The sequence below is a fragment of the Hordeum vulgare genome, chromosome 2H, assembly GCF_904849725.1.
Source record: "Hordeum vulgare subsp. vulgare chromosome 2H, MorexV3_pseudomolecules_assembly, whole genome shotgun sequence".
Lineage (NCBI taxonomy): Eukaryota > Viridiplantae > Streptophyta > Magnoliopsida > Poales > Poaceae > Hordeum > Hordeum vulgare.
Genome location: NC_058519.1, coordinates 518,751,154 through 518,761,221, shown reverse-complemented (window position 1 = coordinate 518,761,221; position 10,068 = coordinate 518,751,154). Strand labels below are relative to the sequence as shown.

The 10,068-nt window shown below is 48.6% G+C and overlaps 1 pseudogene; it reads left to right on the top strand.

Moving 5' to 3' along the window:
* Positions 1-756: 756 nt before the first annotated feature.
* LOC123428589 lies at positions 757-3,509 on the top strand (annotated as a pseudogene).
* Positions 3,510-10,068: the final 6,559 nt, after the last annotated feature.

Genomic DNA, 10,068 nt, shown 5'->3' with positions numbered 1-10,068 from the left:
GCTGCACGTGTGTTGAACGCGGAGGTGCCGTAGTTCGGCACTAGATCGGAATCACACCACGATCTCAATCGCCGTGAGTACGACTCCATCAACCGCGTTCTAGCAACGCTTCCGCTTAGCGATCTTCAAAGGTATGAAGATGCTCTTACCCCTCTCTCGTTGCTGGTCTCTCCATAGGAAGATCTGAATATGGCGTAGGAATTTTTTTGAATTTGTGCTATGTTCCCCAACACCCTCTTTGGCACAGAAGAGCGTCATTGCACCTTTGGCCAAGTTGGTGCCGTTGTCGGTGATGATGCTGTGGGGGATGCCGTAGCTGAAGGTGATGTCCTTGATGAACTTGACGACCGTGGGATTGTCAGGCTTCTTGATTGGTCTGGCCTCAATCTACTTGGTGAACTTGTCGACGGCTACCAGGAGATGCGTCATGCCAACTCGAGCGGACTTGAATGGGCATACCCTGTCTAGCCCCCATACAGCAAAGGGCCATGAGAGGGGAATGGTCTTGAGAGCCGACGCCGGGAAGTGGCTCAGCGTGTTGAAGCACTGGCATCCTTCACACTTGTCGACCAGGGTTGTGGCCTCTTTCAGGGCCGTGGGCCAATAGAATCCTTGGTGGAACGCCTTGGCCACCAGGGTTCTGGAGGCGGCATGATACTCGCACTCACCCGGATGTATGTCCTTCATAATTTCTTGCTCTTTTTCTGATTTGACGCGGCGTTGGACTACGCCTGTTGCACTGTGTCGAACCAATTCATGGTTGATGATGGCATACGCGGGAGATCGACGCTGGATCTTTCGCGCTTCCGCTTCGCCAGGGAGCTCGCCGCGAAGGAGGAAAGCCAGGATGGGGTGTGCCCATGTGGGAGCCGACACAGGAGTCGGCTATGGCTCGGCCTAAAGGCCAGGGGTAGCTGAAGCCCCCCGAGTTTGTCGTTTTGGTCCTGGTTCGAGACCTTCTGTCTCTGGCGTCGTCGTGGCAGTCGGCATGCCATCAACCTCCATGACGTCCACCCAGTGGGTGTTGAGCCGACTAGGTTCGAGGTTTGGCATAGCCGGCGGAGCCGCTGGAGCCGACAAGGTTGCCGGAGCTGGTAGAGCAGGCAAAGCCGGCTGGGTTGACGAGTCCTGCAGTTCCTCCGAACCCAAACTCATTGGGAAGGGTGGGTCCCCAGGAACGAAGATCGATGATGACTTAAGAGACGGATTGATGGAAGGCTTTTGCAGCTGCTCGAGGGAGACGCCGGCCTGGATTTCCTGCCTTGAGGAGCCAATTTTATTTGCCGCCTCGTTGTCCGCTCGGGGGACATGATGGAACTCGCAGCCCTCGAAGGGGCCACTGAGCTGCTGGATGAGAAAGCGGTAGCTGCCCATGTTGGCATCCATGGTGTCCCATTCGCCAGAGACTTGCTACACCACGAGATTAGAGTCGCGGAAGCAAAGAATCCGCCGGATGCCGATCTCTCTGGCGAGCCGGAGGTTGTCGGTGTTTTGGGAATGGGGGTACCCACACCTTCCTTCCAATGGCCCAAGGCTGGCCCACTTCATCAACCAGGCACAACCAGGCACGGCACCACTCACAACAAGGACCTCGCAAGGGCCCGAGCCTCGCTGGGAGGTGCAGCACCGAGACCCGCGGGGGACCTCCTCTGGACCCCTCCAGAGCGACGGAGATTCCGAGGCAAGACCCGACCTCAGGAGTCAAGGATGACGCGGGGAAAGGACGGGCGAGCAACGGATTGCAGGACGGCGCAGTTTCCCCTTTCATGCAAAGGAGAGAAGGATGTACGCAGGTTCCCAAGGAATCTTCCAAAGGTTTCCATTCTGGTGCAACAAGGCCACCACCGCCCCGTGATACGTCTCCAACGTATCTATAATTTTTGATGGTTCCATGCTATTATCTTGTCAACTTTGGATGTTTTGTATGCATTTTATATCTTTTTTGGGACTAATCTACTAACTCAGTGCCAAGTGCCAGTTCCTGTTTTTTCCGTGTTTTTGACCTTTTTCGGAGGAGAATATTAAACGGAGTCCAAACGAAACAAAACCTCCGGAAAGAGTTTTTTGGGAACAGAAGATACGCAGGGAGCTTGAGAACCAAGGCAAAGGCTCCCGGGGGAGGGCACAAGCCCCCTTACCGCGGCCTGGGGGGCGCGCCTAGAAGGCTTGTGGGCCCCCCATGGCTTCTTTGCCCTACTTTTTCGGCCTATAAATCCCCAAAAATTCTAAAACCACGAGAGAGAGCCACGAAAATACTTTTCCGCCGCCGCAAGCTTCTGTCTCCTCAAGATCCCATATGGGGCACGTTCTGGTGCCCTGTCGGCGGGGGGATTCAGACACGGAGGGCTTCTTCATCAACACCATTGCCTCTCCGATGATGCGTGAGTAGTTCACCACAGACCTTCGGGTCCATAGCTAGTAGCTAGATGGCTTGTTCTCTCTCTTCGATCTTCAATACAAAGTTCACCATGATCTTCATGGAGATCTATCCAATGTAATCTTGTTTTGCGGTGTGTTTGTCGAGATCCGATGAATTCTGGATTTATGATCAGATTATCTATGAAACTTATTTGAGTTTCCTCTGATCTCTTATATGCATGATTTCATATCCTTGTAATTCTCTTCGAGTTGTGGGTTTCGTTTGGCCACCTTGATCTATAATTCTTGCAATCGGAGAAGTGCTAGGTTTTGGGTTCATACCGTGCGTTGACCTCACCCAGTGACAGAAGAGGTAGCGAGGCACGCATCATGTTGTTGCCATCAAGGGTAAAAAGATGGGGTTTATATCTATTGCATGAATTTATCCCTCTACATCATGTCATCTTGCTTAAGGCGTTACTCTGTTTGTTATGAACTCAATACACTAGATGCATGCTGGATAGCGGTCGATGTGTGGAGTAATAGTAGTAGATGCAGAAAGTATCAGTCTACTTGTCTCGGACGTGATGCCTATGTGTATGATCATTGCCTTAGATATCGTCATGACTTTGCGCGGTTCTATCAATTGCTCGATAGTAATTCGTTCACCCACCGTAATATTTACTATCATGAGAGAAGCCTCTAGTGAACACTATGGCCCCCGGGTCTATTTCACATCATATTTTTTGCTCTACACTCTTACTTTGTTGCACTTTCCACCTTCACATCTGACCTTGCAATCAATCGTGAAGGGATTGACAACCCCTTTGTAGCGTTGGGTGCAAGTTTTCTGTTTTTGCGTAGATACTTTGGAGACTTGCCTTGATACTCCAACTGGATTGATACCTTGGTTCTCAAACTGAGGGAAATACTTATTGCTACTGTGCTGCATCACCCTTTCCTCTTAAAGGGAAAAACCAACGCAAGCTCAAGAGGTAGCACCCGGCAGCAGGACGGGCGTCATCCCTGGACCCGTCCCTGCTGCGTTGACAGCCACTTTGCAGGCGAAGACCACCTTTGGGCAGGGGAGCATGTTCCCCTGTTCCCCTTCAAAATTGGCCACTGTGGGATCCCTTCCCCCCTTGCGATAAGCGAAGAGGACCAGGGCCGCCGCTATATATAGAGGATAGGTCACTTTGTAGAGGCCCCCGACCCCATTCATTCGCACGCCCATACCACACAAAGGCCACCCATCCTCCGGAGGCCCTCGAACATTGTACTAGTTCATCCACTAACCTCCACGAGAGGCAATCAACTAAACTAGGAGTAGGCTATTACGCTTTTCAGCGGCCCTAAGCTGGGTAAACTGTCGTGTTCTGTGTCTTCCTCACCATCGAGTGAGTTCTTCGCCATCCCCAGTGAGTAGCAAGCTATGTGAGGCAAGCTCGAGAGATATCTACGTACACGCCCCTGAGTTCGAATCCTTTGGGTTTTGCAAAGCCCGAAATTCGACATTTGGCGCGCCAGGTAGGGGGCGTGTCAAGGTTTCCTCCAAGCTCCGCCTTCACCAAGCTTCGCCGCTCTGATGGCTGACGCTCGTCGGGCTCGCGCCGAGCTCCGCGCCACCCGTGTTGCTCAAACTGAGCCCGTGGGCCCTACCGGCGCGCGCCGGTCACCATCGCCCATGGCGAACGCCGCCACGGGCCCCGACGTTCAAGAACAGCAAGGTTCCTCGCAGTCGGCCACAGAGCAGCCCGACGGCCGCACCGCCACTCCGTCGCTCGTCCGGGATTCCGGGTCGGCCTCATGCGCCCGGCCGGAGATGCTGCATGGCCGGCACGCGCTTGCCATGGCTACCGAGCTGCTCCGTTACCGGCCCGCCCCTGACCGCCACAACGAGTGGCTCTAATGCATCGAGGAGCTCATCGCCGCTACCGGTGATCCCGTGGCGTTCTCCTGCTCGTTTCGACCCCAACCGTCCCTGGCGAACGACAAGGAGCAAGACACACCACCCCCACCTCAGCAGCGTGGCGCGGACCCCGAGCCCATGCAGGAAGCGTGTCCCCGCGTCCGGCCCCGTGTAACACCCTGGTTTTCACTCCTTGTTTTTTTCCTTTGCGGGATTTGACTCCCTTCTTTTTTCTCGGTGTTATCGGAATTCTTCCACTCTTGGGTATATGAAGATAGTCATCTAGCCTTGCTTTCCCTATCCAACCAGAGATTCTTCCGAGACTAACCTTGCCACCCAAGACCTTTGCTCAGGGTTTTGTCGTCGAAACCCTACCTTCTGAGTTATCATAAGGGAAATCCCAATCCTTCCAGTTGCAAAGGAACCCCAACTCCCTTTGATGTTCTAACTCCCAAACATTTCCCCCTAATCATCCATCATCTATAAACCCTGGATATGCAAAAATATTGCCAAGTCTTTGCAATATTTTTCATCTATAATAAATTCCTTTTTTTGCCAGTTAAAGGAATTAAATCCAGGAAAGTATCTATCCATCTCTAGATTTCATGAAAACTGGTAGAGATATTCTTTGTGATCATATTGAGCTCTCAAAAATTATTGGCCGTAATTAAATGAGGAAAACTGTCTTTTCCTATTTAATGCCAATATTGCATTTTGGGCACTTTATAAAGGAACTACCGTTTTGGTAGCCAGGAAAAATCACAAATAAATTGTGGAGCTTCTCATATCCATAGCTTCCCAATTTCCACCAAGAACCCAAGTTTCATAGTTCAAGTTTTGAGCACTACATCCATTTGCAAGCTTCTGTCGAGTTGGGAAAATTGCAAAGGAAGTGCTTTAATCTATGATCTAATTGAGCTGAAACTTTTCATGGTGGTAAATATTGATAAATAACCCATGGAAGCAAAAAAATCAGCTCAATCCATCTATCCATTTTCCCTCAGTATTTTTTCCCAAGTTTCTGTCTATTTGAAAGCTCTGTGAAGGAAGTACCATTTTGGTGACCCCAAATGGTGTGAAACTTTTACACTAGCTTCATATATTCAAATAACTTCTCTCCACCAAATTTGAGCGAAATCCATTTATCCATTCTTCCCCAGCACCCTCATTTCCTTTTCTGGCTAGTTTGCAAGTTTGAAAAGGAAGTGCCAACTAGGCTTTCCCAATTGTGCTGAATCTTGCCCAAGATAATCACCCTAGTGAGTGATAAATATCTTCCAAGCATCATGCCAAGAGGAGTACTGTGGTCGCCACAGCACTTGTCAAACACCTTGTTGTTAGCAAATTCTTCAGCAAGTTTCCCTCACCCCAGAGCCATCCAGCTGATTCCAGACCCTTCGCTTATCTATATGAGCAGTTAGGGAGCTGTTGGACACGATTGGACACGCAGGAGAGTTCCGGAGCTTGTAGTGCACAAGGTGGCCATGGGCAGAGCGTGCCAGACGCATGCTTTGTGCATTGGGGCCCTTGGCCTCGTCCGTTTCCTCCCGTTCTTGCCACCTCGCCGTGTCCAATAGCTTCCCCTTAGCCTTGTTCTCCTCTCAGGTCATTTCCCCTCTCTTCTTTTCCCCACGCCACAGCAACTCCGGAGAACTACTCCACCTGTGACGTGGACGTTGTTTTCTCCTCTATCCTCGTCTCCCTCGAGCTCTCTCGAGCGCCCTCGAGCTCTTTCTCCTCCTCGCGAAGCCACCCAACCCCGCTACCATACAGCCACGTCCTCTCCGAGCGCCAGGACGGCGATAAGCTCACCACGACGGCCGAGCTCATCCGCTCGCTGTCACGAACCTATAAATAGGCTACCCCGGAGCCCTCCCTAAGCACCACACCATTACCCTCTCCCTATCTGCTAGCCCCTGCCCGAGGCATTCGAGCTCTTTCGCTCAAATTGCTCTCCATGGCCGCCGCTGCCATGTCTCGGCCTCCACCTAAATTTTCTCTGCTCCAACCCTCTCCTCTACTCGCGGCACTACCACAACACCACCACCACTCCACCGGAGCTCTCCCGTACCTCATCTTGCCTCTGGGAGGCAAGGTCATCGGCCCAGACCTCGCCGTGGCCGCCTCCCGTCCGAACCAAGGCAACCCAACCCCGGCAGTCCCCTGTCGTCCGTCCTACCCATCATCGGATGCCGCACTCTCCAGGGACAACATTGTGGCCTCTCTCGCCCCCAAGGGATCATCGGAGCTCCGTCGGCCACCGGAGCCGGAGGCCTCTGGTGCGGCGTCAAGGAGAAGTGGGGAGGAGGAAGAAGGAGATGGAAGGAGGAGAGAGAGGACCCGACACGTGGGGTCGGGACCCACCTGTCGGCGACTAGAGGTTGCTACCTCTTGAGCTTGCGTTGGTTTTTTCCCTTGAAGAGGAAAGGGTGATGCAACACATTAGCAGTAAGTATTTCCCTCAGTTTGAGAACCAAGGTATCAATCCAGTAGGAGTATCAAGATGAGGCACCAATGTACCTGCGAAAAACAGCAAACTTGCACCCAACGCTACAAAGGGGTTGTCAATCCATTCACGATTGATTGCAAGGTGAGATCTGAAGGCGGAAAGTGCAACAAAGTAAAAGTGTAGGGCTTAAGATATGATGTGATGTACACCCGGGGGCCATAGTGTTCACTAGAGGCTTCTCTCAAGATAGCAAATATTACGGTGGGTGAACGAATTACTGTCGAACAATTCATAGAACCGTGCAAAGTCATGACGATATCTAAGGCAATGATCATACATATAGGCATCACGTCCGAGACAAGTAGACCGATACTTTCCGCATCTACTACTATTACTCCACACATCGACTGTTATCCAGCATGCATCTAGTGTATTGAGTTCATGACAAACAGAGTAACGCCTTAAGCAAGATGACATGATGTAGAGGGATAAATTCATGCAATAGATATAAACCCCATCTTTTTACCCTTAATGGCAACAACACAATGCGTGCCTCGCTACCCCTTCTGTCACTCGGTGAGGTCACAGCACGTTATGAACCCAAAACCAAGCACTACTCCCATTGCAAGAATCATAGATCAAGTTGGCCAAACAAAACAAACAACTTGAAGAGAATTACAAGGATATGAAATCATGCATATAAGAGATAAGAATAAACTCAAATAAGATTCATAGATAATCTGATCATAAATCCACAATTCATCGGATCTCGACAAACACACCGCAAAAGAAGATTACATCGGATAGATCTCCATGAAGATCATGGAGAAGTTTGTATTGAACATCCAAGAGAGAGAAGAAGCCATCTAGCTACTAGCTATGGACCCGAAGGTCTATGGTGAACTACTCATGCATCATCGGAGAGGCAATGGTGTTGATGAAGCCCTCCATATCTGAATCCCCTCTCCAGCAGGGCACCAGAACGTGCCCAAGATGGGATCTTGCGGAGACAGAAGCTTGCAGCGGCGAAAAAGTATTTTCTTGGATCTCTCTTGTGGTTTTGGATTTTTCGGGGATTTATAGGCAGAAGAAGTAGGGCAGATGAGCCACAGGGGGCCCACAAGCCTGCTAGGCGCCCCCCTCCCAGTCCGCGGCTAGGGGACTTGTGGCCTCCCCTAGTGCCCTTTGCCTTGGTTTTCAAGCTTCCTGCGTATCTTCTGTTCCGGAAAAAAATTATTTTTGGAGGTTTTATTCCTTTTGGACTCCGTTTAGTATTCTCTTGTGAAAAGGGTCAAAAACACGGAAAAAACAAGAACTGGCACTTGGCACTGAGTTAATAAGTTAGTCCCAAAAAAGATATAAAAGGCATACAAAACATCCAAAGTTTGACAAGATAATAGCATGGAACCGTCAAAAAATATAGATACGTTGGAGACGTCTGAAGCATCCCCAAGTTTAACTCTTGCTCGTCCTCGAGTAGGAAAGTGATAAAGACTGAATTTTTGAGGTGGAATGCTACCTAGAATATTTGTCCTTCGTAACTTCTTTCATGTGACATGAATGTTCAGATCCGTAAGATTCAAAACAATAGTTTTCTATTGACATGAAAACAATAATACTTCGAGCAAACTAGCAAGGCAATCATGAACTTTCGAATAACAAGGAGAAAGAAAATTATCCCTACAAAATCATATAGTCTGGCTATGCTCCATCATCCCCACACAACTAATTTAAAGCATGCACAACCCCGGTATTGGCCAAGTAATTGTTTTCGCACTCTTACTTTCTCAAACCTTTTCCAACTCTCACGCAATACATGAGCGTGAGCCATGGATATAGCACTATAGGTGGAATAGATTGTGGTGGAGGTTGTGAGAGAAAAAGGAGGAGATGGTCACATCGAATCGGCATATCAAAGGGCTATGGAGATGCCCATCAATAGATATCAATGTGAAAGAGAAGGGATTACCATGCAATGGATGCACTTAGAGCTATAAGTATGTGAAAGCTCAAAAGGTGAACTAGTGGGTGTGCCTCCAACTTGCTTGCTCACGAAGGCCTAGGGCAATTTTGAGGAAGCCCATCATTGGAATATACAAGCCAAGTTACATAATGAAGATTCCCACTAGTATATGCTGGTGACAAAACAAGAGACTCTCAATCATGAAGAACATGGTGCTATTATGAATCACAAGTGTGGAAAAGATAGTAGCATTGTCCCTTCTCTCTTTTTCTCACTTTTTTTTGTTTGGGATCTTTGGCCTCTTTCCATATCTCTCTCTTTTTATGTGTGTGTTGCCAACTTTAGCCTCTTTTTTTTTTATTTCCTCACATGGGACAATGCCCTAATAATGATGATCATCACACTTTAATTTACTGACAGCTCAATGCTTAGAATGGTGAGGACTCTATAGGAAATGCCTCCGGCAGTGTACCGGGATGTGCAATGATCTAGCTTGGCGTATGACATTGAAACATCTCACTAACTATCTTATGATCATGCAATGGCAATATGTAAGTGATGGCACAAGTCATGAGACGGAACAGTGGGAGTTGCATGGCAGTATATCTCGAAATGGCTATGAAAAGGCCATGATAGGTAGGTATGGTGGTTGTTTTGAGGAAGGTCTATATTGGTTTTGTGTACCTGCGAAAGTTGCGCGGCACTAGAGAGGCTAGCAATTGTAGAAGCTGCAAGTGCATCTATACCATCGACTCACATTAGTCATGAAGAACTCACATACTTATTGTGAAAGTCTTTATTAGTAATCGAAACTAAGTGCTAAACGCATAATCCTAGGGGAAGGGTTGGTAGGTGTTAACCATCGCGCGATCCCGCCCATAACACAAAGGATGACAATCAATAAATCAATTATGGTCCGACTTCCTAACATAGCGGTTCACCATACGTGCATGTTACGGGAATCACTAACTTCAACACAAGTATTTCTAGATTCACAACACCCTACTAACATAACTCTTAATATTACCAAATCCATGTCTGAAAACTAATTGAGAGGAATCAATATTCTCTTTCTAATCAATGCACATGAATATGGAAGTTTTATTGTATCCTCTTTGGGTGACTATCATCGTCGGGACTACTTTCATAGCACAAGCCAACTACCAAGTTACTCAGAGAGAGCACTCTCAAAAAGATATAAGTGAAGATAGAGAGTTCTTATTTCTCCAAAATATGACACCGCCGTGCTCTAAAAGATCTAAGTGAAGCACTTAGAGCAAAGTTATCTAGCTCAAAAGATATAAGTGAAGCACATGTGAGCTAAATTGCCTAACTCAAAAGATATAAGCGAAGCTCAATGAGTATTCTAGCAAATTCACGATTAGTGCA